This window comes from Anthonomus grandis, chromosome 4 (genome assembly GCF_022605725.1).
Source record: "Anthonomus grandis grandis chromosome 4, icAntGran1.3, whole genome shotgun sequence".
Classification (NCBI taxonomy): Eukaryota; Metazoa; Arthropoda; class Insecta; order Coleoptera; family Curculionidae; genus Anthonomus; species Anthonomus grandis.
The window spans coordinates 21,022,437-21,035,256 of NC_065549.1; the positions used below are offsets into that span (position 1 = coordinate 21,022,437).

The following is a 12,820-nucleotide window of genomic DNA, read 5'->3' on the forward strand; positions in this document are numbered from 1 at the left end:
GATCTCTTCTTATTTCTGTAAGACCCTATTAACCGCAAAAACAGCTGCGTAATCGTAATTTATTAAATCCCCGTCGGGTCATTAGCGAAAAATTAGATCGCGCCCTTCGCGAATTGCTTCCCATTCCGTGAGACCCTAAAAGTTCCCATTAAGATTACATCGGCATTTCGAAATTAAAATCCCAACAATGATCTCGACGGTCGCCTCGATTGCACTCGCGGCGCTCTATTAGTCGCACTGTCAATGTTGTCAATCTGCAGGTCGTACAATGGACGTCAGCGGGAAGTCCTTGGCCCTCTATCGGTAGGCCATTCTGTTTCGCCCCGTGATACCCCTATTCCGACCTTTTTTTCTTCTTCGATCTTTTGTACTGCTTTGAAATAATCGCGACCCCTTCGAACTAAGATTGATCCCGAAACGTATGAAATATTCCCGTTTGTCAAGCGTGGTTTTGTTTTTTGAATATTCATTAATTCTCATTTCCCATGCAAGGTGGTCTTGTTTTTGGATGACATTTTATGAGCTGAGTGGCACTTGACTAGGGCTATTTTATGTAGGCTGCATTAATAAGAAGAGAAATAATAGGTACTTAAGGTCAAGGAGTTCTTAGGTCGCTTAATAGAACTTTAAATATATATTATGGGTATTCTGGTGAATAAAGAATGAATAAATATTAGGGTATATAGAATGCTTGCTAAGTTCTATAGTCTTCCAATAGTTCATCTGACTATTAGCTCTGCTACAAATTACTCCAATCCAGATACGAAATCACCAATCGTTATGCGTGACTTCAAGAAAATGACCTTTGCATGAATTATGAGTATTCTGGCCAGGAAAAAGCGGCTGTAGACAAATCGCATGGATGTTGAGTATATGGTTTTTATGTAAGTTGAATAAGCATAACTTACATTAATGATATTTATGTAAAACATTTTAAATTCGGTAAAAGATTTTTGTACATTAAACAGAAAATAAATTTTGTAAAAAAAAACAGAAACAAATGAAATACAAACAAATAAAAAATTAAAACCTAAAAAGGACCTATCGGATTCGAACTTACAATTTCACAGTAAAAGTGTTAACTTACAGCGTGTTGACCGTTAGGCCACCACCGTTGATGTGGTAGCTTGAAAAGAAAGGAGAAAACTAGATAATGTTATTAAAAATGAGTCCTGGTCCGAAACTGAACACGTCGTTAACGCAAGTCAAAACTGAGCGCTTCTTCGATTTCGTAATCTCTAGCTTATCCAGAAGATCCAATGTTTTGCCCTACGCCAGTAGTCATGAACCACTACCACGTTATCGGAAAACGATACGTCTTGGTCTCGACAGTGTTTAAACTCGACGTCTTAAAACTTATTCACCAGACTTAGATGTTCTTCTATCCTTATTGAAATTTTCCTCCCAGACTGTCCCACATAAATTGCAGGACAATCGGAAAAACGTAAACTATAAACTTCCAATTTTAATTGCGAAATTGGCTTATCCAATGGTTTAACTATGTAAATTTATTTTTAAGGAAGTATTAAAAGCATATGGGATGATAACAGATTTAAAGAACTTTGCCATCTGTTGACAAAGTGGTACGAAAGTTTGTACTTAAAATATAGTTTTTTGAGATTTGATAGAGGGAAGGTATTATTTAATGCTATGGATTTTATAATATCCAACTCTTTTTTTTGCATTGGAGAGATGTAAATTAAATGATCTATAGAAGAGAGAGTTAAAAGCATTACATTTCTGTTGGTCAGGAGAAAGTTAATTAAATTGGATAATATTATCCGTTTTGTATGGTTTTCTATACACTTCAACAGTTATCCCATTGTCGTACCTGTTCAGAAGTAAATCCAAAAACGGCAAAGTCTCAAACTTCTTTTTCCAAAGTAAAAATGATGTTACTATGAAGGGAGTTACAAAGCCCAAAAACCCGCTAAGTTATCCTCGTTTCCTCCCCAAACTAGAAAAACGTCATCGATGCACCTTTTGTATGTAATTATAAATTTAAAAATCTTTACATTCTGAGGTGGGTATGCTGCGAAAGAGATTTTTTACGTCTAGGTAAATCAAAATAGCATAATCGGGTATCTTATCTAGGCTGGCTTTATTGGATTCAAAATGCTTTAAAGTTAAAAGAAAAGTGGCCCAGACAGATCATAACTTTGGTAAAAAGGCTAGGAAGTAAATAAGTTAGAGCTTCTGGCTCTAACTATGTTTTTATTAGGTATATTGCTGGATTGAATTATATTCTCAGCCTCTACTGCTAATATTTCTTTGACGTTTTTATTTATGTTTTAGGCAAAATTAAATTTTAAGTTAAGGTTAAAAATTCTTTTCAAATATATTTAGTTATAAGATACTGATTATGATAATCCAGAGAATGACACAAACACAGTTTTCACAAATTCCTTAAATGCCAAGTTTTTAATTAAGAGACTCATATAAAAAACTATTTTATCAGAGATTTATCATCACAAATATTTATCAGAAATTTGAATATAATTCCTCAAATAGCATATCTGCCAGAATCTCGCTACGTATATGTGTATACACAGGAATACGACCGCATTGATTGGAGCATCTCGCAGCCAGTGATGCGAAACAAATCAACTTTAAAGCGGAGCTGGGTTCCTCCCCTCGCCCTTTGGACTCCTCATCGTATTTAAAATTCTAAACCCCTGAAAAACTTTCCCCGCCAGTTAAAGTCTCTGTTTTCTCGTTGCTCGCCCGTCATACAATCATACACGCAGCGCGGCAATGGGCCGGTGTTGGCGGGCGCGCCACTGATTACAGCTTTTAATTGAATTCAAGTCCGTTCCTGGTGTGGCGCCACTCTCTCGGAAAGCTGCTGGAAAATGGAAACGATTTCCCCCCCAGGTTTTCCGGCGGGGAGAAAGCGGATAGCGAAAGCGGCACTGATACCTTTCTCTCTGCAGATTATTATGCTCGGGTGTCGCTTTGTTAGGCAAGGATATTGGTTTTATTTGAAAGTGTTATCGGGGGGTTTCGGCTGAGGAGTGGCTTTTCTTTAAGAAAAATGGTTTTGATAACTTTAAATTAATGGCTTTTATAATGATTTAGTGTTAGTTTGAGGCTTGGAGTCTTTGGTTTCTTTTTTTTTTATTCAATTTTAATATCTATCAATTTTGCCGAAATATTAGACATCATCCATTTAATTATGTCAGTATTTTTTTTGTTAACTTAATAATCCTATGCTAAGATCAACTTTAAGACATATAAATCCTAAATTACTTTTCATACACACATTTGACGATATAATATTTGAAATAAGTTTTTTATTTCAGAAGGATAGTTAGTGACCCACAAGGTCAGTACAAAATAAAAGTCTGTGATTATACCGATAGTTCAACAAATTTATGTGGTCATCCTCGGGATGCAATACATTCAGACCTATTTAGTCACATTACTTTACGTTACTTCCATTTCCGTCCAATGTCCATTTCCCTTTCCATATTCGGCCATTTCTAAATCGTTTTTTTATACAAGCCAAATATGACGTCTGAATATATTCCATCCCGAATATGATTAAATAAATTGTTGAATCGTTGATGTAATATATAATACAATATAATATAAAAATACTTCTATTTCATTTTATACAAACCTTCATTCAATTATTTTCCACGTAAAAAAGTAAACTTTTCATGTCACTCTCTTTATTGGCCCTACTTAATCCTAAAGATTTAATTCTGTTACCACTGAAATATTGACTTATTTGCTCTAAAAACTATATTTAGTCTAAGATAGCCTGGTTTTGTCTGTCTTTTTTTTGAAATGTAAATGTTTATTTATTTATTTATTTAGCTTAAGTACCATACAGATTGACCAACTCCCCTTAAAAGCCTTATTTTCTTTCCTTTATTTCAGGTCATCCAAATAAAGATAATGACATAATAGTAGAATGATAGTTGAATGAATCATAAAACTTGGAGAATTAACTATTATAGATAGATGAAATAGACTTAAGCCAAAAAATTATACTATTAATTTTGACCTGGTTTAATGGACCTTTTATTTGATTCTATAATTACAGTACATTAAGTGAGTGGTAGGTATCGTACCCTAATATATTTTGCTCTGATTAAGAATATTCTTCTCCGATTAACATTTCTATTATTCAAAGAAAGCAGTAGCCAATAGCTTTCTGTAATAAAGCCACATAATTCAAATATTATTTTATTAGCATACCCCAGTATAAGATCAATTATCAGCCGCTCTGTACTCCCGCGCCACCTCTTTTGATTTTATTTCATCGCTAGCACGTGTTGTATATTCAAAAGAATCAGTAGCTTAGGTTAAAAGGTTTTTCTTCTTTGGGTTTAAACGAAAAGAAATTTGTTATTGATTGACAGATTTTGATTCTATTCCGTTCCGTATCTCCCGACAATTTTACGCGATTGCACCAATTATTTTGTTTGGCCCCTTGGTATTTTCTAGTTCGAATAAGATCGAACAACTTTTCTGAGGTTTTAGTAGTAATTCACACTAGTTCTCTTTTTGATATATTCCTTATTCGTTCCTAATCTATTACTTCCTAATTCTTCCCTCTATTTTTCTTTGGTTTACTAGAAGGTCCTCTTACCATCTTTGTCTTACCTACTTACCATACGCCAATCTAGAAATTTTTATTCTATTGCTTCTGCTCCGTACTTTTATTGTGTTGCCTTTCAATCTACATATAATTACATTTGAACATATACGCATCTTTATATATTACGTCTAGTAATAAGTCTTTAGAAATTACTCATCATAGATAACGATCTTACCATCGCAAATGATCTGCTTTACGTACTCTTTCGCACTGGGTGTCTAACATTATTCATTAACTAGTTTTATTTTTATTTTTAGGTTTGTTCAGATAAAAATAAAAAAAATTAAGACTGGCGAATGGCTTAACATTTAAAGGCTTCATTTTGAAAAAATATGGCCACTCTATTTCGGGATACCAGTGGTATTATCTTCATTGACTATGTAGAAAAAGCAGTAAATAAAATACGTCATTATTATTACAGCTACATGTAAAAATAAAAAAAGTCGTCATCATTTGATAAAAAGAAATGAAATCAGTTTCCTCAAGGATAATGCAAGAGTGCATACGTTTAAAATGGCTAAAATTGAGGAAATGAAGTTTAAATTAGAAGACCGTCAGTATAATATTTGCAATATTTATAAAAATGGCTTAGCGGCAATAGTGAAATGAAAGGTTTCCAAAAATGATGGTTCCAAAGGTGATTGATATTGACACATCAATCGTACTTTTTTGAAGACGTATAAAACAAGGAAAAGTCCTGAAACAATATCTTAAGAATCAAATTTTTGCTAAAAAGTGAAAGTTCATAGCCAAAAAAAGAGCTAATAATATGGGTCAATATTAGCAATTCTTGGTGAAAATCTTCGTATTTTTCAAAGGCTTGGATCTTCCAAGACCTAGGTTTTACAAAAATGAGCTAGATAAAACACCAATTTTAGTATCCGTCTCGGTTAGAGTGATCTAATTCATTATAATAGGCATCCAGCTATAATCTTGGCAGTACTCGGGGAACACGTCACTAATGAAATCTACAAACTTTGAAGAAATGGCCCGGAAATGTTTCTATAGAATGAAATATTTAGTTTATGCATTTTCTAAATAGATCAGGAATTATTACGTTTAGAATATCTGACATAATCTAAGAGTCAGTACACCAGACAAACGGAAAATTGTCTCAAGAATATCCCATTGCTGTCTGATAAAGGCCATTCCTTAAATATTTACGAATAATTCCCGAACGTTTATAAAATGCTTATGAAATATATTGTATTATTATGTTTTACTATTCAGAAAATAAGAATAATTTTGATTAGGTATTAAGTTTTTTGTAAACAATTCTAAGGGACATCTAGTGAAATTATATTGACAAAGACTAACATAGAGTCTCAATAACTTATTTTATGCAAAGACATATTGATGATTCTGTGATAGTATTTTCCTTAGTGAAAGTATACAAAAGAGTCGCAATTCTAATTATATCCCATCTTATTAAGCAAACTACATTTGAATCTCCACAATTATAATTCAAATGGTAAAGCAAATTATACCTAGCTATTAATTACAATATCAGAAAGTTGTATATGTATTTAGTCTAAAATTATTACATAATTTTGTTAATGTAAGACTTTTTAACGTAAACCTTAGTTGTTTCTGTATTTCAGAAAGGCAAAGAAGCATGAAAATCGCACCGGAACGAAAATCAATACTCGTTAGCAAAAAGTTAAGGTCACGGCACCGTGTAAGGGTGTCGATTCTCGAGTTGTGTGAGGGAAAAGTATAGTCACAGTCAGTCAACCCATCTCGTCGCGCTTTCTTAGCGGCAAACAAGCGGCAAATCTATGCACCCCCGGGGGCTCCTTCTGCGTCTATTTGCAGTCGTTCACGGTTTGCTGCCCATCATCGCCCCTCGCTCATCGACACGCTTTCTTCCCGCTGCGTTTACTAGCTGCTGTGCTGCTGCTGTTGCTCTTTCAGTTTTCTTAATATTAAAAGAATATTTTTGATTTTAGGGCCTTGTGTTGCTTAACATAAAGTTTTACAGTTTTAGTTAATCTTCCAGATTTTTAGACTAGGAAAAATCTGTTGATATATTTAAATCATTTTGTTCCTATATGCGGAAAGCCGGTCTCTTAAATTTTGAAAATTAATTATTTTTCAATACAGAAGAACCAAAAAATGTTTAAGTCAAAACTATTAAAAACAAGAATTCTGTCAAAAGCTTTTAATTTAAATATATGGTGTCAGATATGAGCATATTACATGTTATCCATATTGTAGATATTCGTTTATGAATGTCTTAATTGAAAAAATAATTTTCCTATCAAGCACCGATTTACCTCAGTATCTCTGTAAAATTGACATTCCTCTATTGTGGTTAGGTAAGATTGGATGATATGCAGGCAATGCAATTCTATATTTAAGTGTATTTGCTCAAATGATGAATCTCTTATTGAGACTTTGAACTTTTAAATTATAAAGGTTATTAATAATAATAACCTTTATAATTTACTATGAAAATTACATGCAAAACTTACAAGTGTAATAATTAAGGTAAATAAAGGCCAATGTATCAGATTCTTGCACACATGATGCAGGTTTTGTTCTACTTACACGACTACGACATATAAAAATTAAGAAAAAATGTTTCTCAACTAAGCTATTTTTTAAATTAAACTAATTAATTAATCTAATTTATCCTAATATTAATCAGATGAAATTAAATGAGTTACTTACTACGTAGAATAGAATTCGAAATATGATCTATTTCGAGTAGTAACCCATTAATTAGTTTTAAGGATTTATGACAAATATAAGAGAATGAGTTTTTGAAAGATTTTGACAAATATAAGAGAAAAATCAATCTCTTATATTTATGACAAATATAAGAGATTTATTTTTGTGATTGGAAATAGTTAAATATTTATTTCTTAAATTTAAATGGCGAATACCTCCTTGAAAAATAATTTTGTTGTATAGGTAGGGAGGACCGTGTTTTTTAATAATTTTATAACATAGCACACTGGAATACGATTTTCGTCTTTTAAACATATTAGGCCCTAAATTAAACATTTAAGATCTTTAAGCTTATGTGATACATGACCTCGTCTATTAGTACCAAAATTAAAACGGATATCACAGTTTTGCATCTTTTGAACTCTATAGGAGTCTTGCCCATCTAGATAAGGTCCATAAACCACATCACAATGATTAAAATTTGACAACACAAAAGACTCGCATAGCTTACGTTTAATATTACGATCTAGGTAATGTCTATAAGGGTACAGGGTTTTTAGAGTACAATACGACTTTTTAAGAGTATTTGATATGTGACCAGTAAACTTTAGTTGTGTATCAATTGCTAAAACTTAAACTCTTGGTTTTAACTTAAAATTTTTGATTTCCAATGAATAAAGAACATTCATCAAAAAAATCATAAATTTGATGTTTGTTTCCAAAGAGAATAACTATAATTTTTTAGGATTTAATTTTAAGATATGTTTGTTGGAGATCCCAACAAGTGCATCAAGATCGAAATTTATATGGTATAAGGCAAATAAATAATCGAAAGGCAAAAAGGAGTGGTACAGCTGCATATCATCCATACAGAGGTGATATTTACCATGTTCAAGGAAGAAGTTAAGGAAAGCAAGTTGTATAAATGGTAAATAGTAGTGGCCCCAATATACTACTTTGAGACACTCCATTAAGAACTGAAAGACAACTTGAATAATTTATAGCATTTGGCATATATTACTTAAAAATTATTTTATTAAAGCTATTGCATGATTTGAAAAATCAAATGCTTTACCCAAATCTAATAATACCAGAGCAGTGATTGCTATTATCTCGGGCACGAAAAATGTCGTCGATAATATCAACCATTGCTGATACGCAACTATATCCGCTTCGAAATACAGATTGCTTAATGGGTAATATTGAAATTCTATTAATATGTTCTCTCATTTGTATATTCAAAATCCGTTTTAATATTTTAGACAGTTGTCAGCACCCTAATTGATGTTTATTAATATTATAAATGTTACGAACGAGAATAGTTCAACAAACTCAAAACTAGCTAAATTTCTTCTTGTTGTCAGTCAACTTTATGAACAGGCAAGATGCCATGCTTTCATGTTCGCCACATTCTCAGTCTTCTTGAATCTCTTCGTTCCTATTCTAATTTCCTTGTGGCATCTCAATGGGATGATATACTTATAACAACATCATTACTTTCTTCTATAACTTCTATATTAGTCAAATCATAAAACCATTTAACCACCAACCAAAAATTTAGTTAATGGTTAGTGACAACATTTTTGGTTAGCAGTAAAACTGTTTTGTTATTTGAGTATCCCATCAGTCCAGAGTCAGGAACCAGAGTCCTATGGTTCCAACCATAGGACTCCTTAAGTAATGTTTGATGTATGGAGATGGTCATTCTTAACCCTTCCTAACTTTTCTGTTTGGTTTCAAGATCGTCTCAAAAAAATTTTTACGGTTTTTTAAATGGTCTAGCTGCTAAGTGCACATTTTTTACAACTCTTGCAAATAAGTTGACAGAAATAGTAATATAGTAATATAATTTATTAAATTGAAATAATAAACCTTCACGATTAGATCTCACATTCAAATACACAAAATTTTACGCTTCAAATGGATCACAGTCTAGCATTGCTGAATTAGGTTCCTTAGCGATAACTGAGGTCGCAGATGAATTACTCAATTGAGCCGGGGAATTATTGGTCTTTTTAATATAAATGAATGATCTGTTGAGTAGAAAATAAGAGTTATAGATGATGATTCTTAATAAAAAAGCAACTTTGTTTATTTAAATCTGTATGAGCAATTTATTACGGTATTACCAAGTAAATCAGTTACCTTTGAGGCTATTAAAATAGAATCAAAATTTTTATTGAATGCATATATTATAATAGGTTTATAATACTTTTACCCTAGTTCTGTTTTTATATTATGCTTGTGAGTTTCTGTACTTAATATTTGTCTAATTTGCTTTAACTTGCAGTGTTCAGAAAGATCATCAGGCTTCTATTGTTGACTTGAAGTAGCTCTTGCATTATCACCAATAAAATTCAACTTAAAATTTTTGTGATTGTAACAATCGACGTTTTAATTTCGTTAACTTCTCACAATAAAGTTATATTCTTTATCACTTAGATGAATAGATAAGTAAATTTTTAAAAATCTGAGTAATAAATTCATAAATAAGCCAAATGATCATTTAAGGGCCTCGATTTATTCATCAATAAATATTTCAACGTTCAATATATCTATTTTAAGCACAAAATACAAAGCTAGCTGCGATCTTAATTAAGAAGACTTTTAATTGTTTTTCGAATTTGCAAACCTCTATCAAACAAGTCTAAAAATATCTCAGGTGTCCTTCTTGGGTGGCTTAATAAGTTGATTTTTTCTGCCTTCGGAGATATAACCGGAGAGTCGGCATCTCGATACACCAACTTATATCCGAGATATCGCATCTCATCGAGAATGGCTCGAATTACAGTCGAGTTTTCCGCGTCAACAGCGCCGTGTCGCGTTACGCCCGGCCAACCCACGTCAGCTCTCATTACTTATGCCTTGCTCACGACAACAATTTTCTAGAATTTCCTTCTAGAGGTATTTAATATGTTAGTTTACTAGCTTTCTATGTCTTTTTTGTTGCGATTTCTACTTTTTTTAAGACATCAGTATCGTTGAGTGTTAAATTGCCTTGATTAAGCAAACGGGATTACTTTAGATTTTTTTAGGCTAAAGTACATTCTTTATGTGAGTGTAAGTTAAGTAAATAAGTTCAAGTACTGTTTTAAAATTCACTAAGGATACAACTGTCAAAATATTTTGACAGCTCTAGCATTTCCGGTTACAGACATGTTATTTGGGACGTAGATGTCAACTTCATGTAAAAAATTATATTTGCAAGTGATCAAAACTCTAATTAAAAAAAAAGCACAATAAAAAGAATAATTTTTAATGTGCAATAGTGTTCGCAATATAGCAGAATTATCGAAATATACAGTGGAAGTTTTATAAGTGGAATTTTTAACTGGAATAAATTCAGTATTAGGGAGCCTATTTATTTGTTAAAAAAATAAACGAACACGGATCCCTTTATTTTCAGTTTGGCACATTTTTTTGGCCTCTTTATAAAATTTACCCTCTTTTAAGGGTAGAAACCACCTCCAACTTTTTTTTTAATGTGAAGGTATGTTTTGTGATCTCGTTTTTGAGCTCGTTAGAAAGGGAATAAAAAAAGAAATATGACATAAATGACCCACTATTTACTTTTGCATTTTGATAAGCTAGGAAGCTAGAAAGAAATTTGTTTGAAGGAAAATTAAGTATTGTTGGAAATGTTATTGGCCATTTTTTCTCGGCAAAACCCTAATCTAAAATAAAATTTATTTTTGACATTACGAATTATATCTGGAGTTATTTGGCGTATGTAAGCGTATGTTTTCATATGTAAGTCGTTGCCTAAGTTCATCTAATTTTTTTAGTTTTGTTACGTAAACTTTCGTTTTTAGGTGACCCCAAAGGAAATAATCCAGAGGATTAAGGTCCGGCGATCTTGGCGCCCATTCAATGGTATGTACCTCTTCGTCCTATCCAGCGGTTTGGAAAACCTTTACTCAAATGGTGTCCATCCGTCATGAAACCATATTCGATCATCATGAAGATCTGCTTCTGCTTGATGAGGAAATAAAACAGTCAAAGCTGGCATAAGCTCTTGTTGACGAAAACAAAGAAAAACACAAAGTCACATAAAATGTATGTACTGTGAAGTATGTGGATGGCTTTTAAAGACCTGATGATGCTTTAACTAGAGCGAAACACGTGTAGCCTGTGATTATATGTTGTGAGATCGTGACTTTGAATTTTTCTTTATTTTCGTCAATGTTGTATGTTGGTCTTTTGGAGAATAATGGATGAGATTTTTGTATAAGCTCTTGTTGCAAAAAAATCAAATATGTATTACCAATAAAGTTAGCTAGAAGGTATATTGAGCCAATGACTTGGTCAGGCCTATTATGCCTGCCTAAACATTAAGTTTTTGCGGATGCTGAGTGTGTGTTTCTCGTATTCAATGAGGGTGCTCTGTGGACCAGTCTCGACAGTTCTGTTTATTGACTTCACCATTGAGTGTAAAAGTACACTCATCTCTAAAAAGAATCCAATCCAAATCTGCTAAATGCTGATCAAGTGCATTCAGAATCACTTCACAAAACTGGGCGGCGCGGCGGTCCCGATTATCTTCTAGTAAATCTTGTAGGTATTGCATTTGACATGATTGCATTGAGAACTTTAATGCAGACGTATGGCTTTGCATTTTCTTGCAACCTGTCGAACTGAAATATTAGGGTTTTCTTATAGAGTCAGTAAAACGTTTAATTGCGTGTCTTCATCCATTACTAGGGACTGCCTTAATTTTTTTATGTCTCTCACCTGGCCTACTTCACGATAACGATTTTCAATTTTGCTTATGGTGCTTTGGTAAATCGCTGGAAGATTAGGGTCTTTCGTGATATAAAGCTGCAACTTCTGCTTGTGTACATGATCTGTCTCCAAAGCCAATCATCATTAAAATTTACCACTGGAAGGGGACAGACAAGTAAACAAAAAATCTTTATATCAATTACATTTTTCTCTTTTTATTTAGACATTCCGCGCAGGCAAAAGTTACTTACTAAAATGCAAAAGTCAATATTGAATCATATTTCTTTTTTTATTCCCTCTCCAACGAGCTATCACACAACATACCTTCACATTTGGAAAAAAAGTTAGGGTGGTTTTACCCTCAAAAGAGGGAAATTTTTATAAAAAGACCAAAAAAATGTACCAAATTAAAAATAAAGGGACTCGTTTTCCTTTATTTTTTCAATAAATAAATAGGCTCTCTAATACTGAATTTATTCCAGTTAAAAATTTCACCCTATTTAATAGGCAGGTAAAAGAAATTGCTGCTGTTAAATAATACTCCCGCTAGTAACTTTTTAACAGCGGCAATTTCAAGGAAAAATTATAAAGCCAAAATTAAAAATTTATGTAAATATAAATTCTTGTCATCAATCAAACCAAATAAGCCACTAGTAGTCAAACTGCTAATTAAAAATATTTATTTTTATGTATACCCTGTTTTATGTCACACTCAAATTGCATCCAAATTTTTCCCTCTATCAAGTAAAGCACGAGGAGCTACTAATATTATTGCGGTTTTAATTTATCTAAATGATTGGGATCTATTACTTTATA

At 32.5% G+C, this 12,820-nt stretch overlaps 1 protein-coding gene across 3 annotated transcripts in view; it reads right to left on the bottom strand.

The window, feature by feature from the left end:
- Positions 1-12,820, bottom strand: part of LOC126735344 (paired box protein Pax-6-like) — a 116,225-nt gene that overhangs the window by 72,784 nt on the left and 30,621 nt on the right. The window lies entirely within an intron of this gene.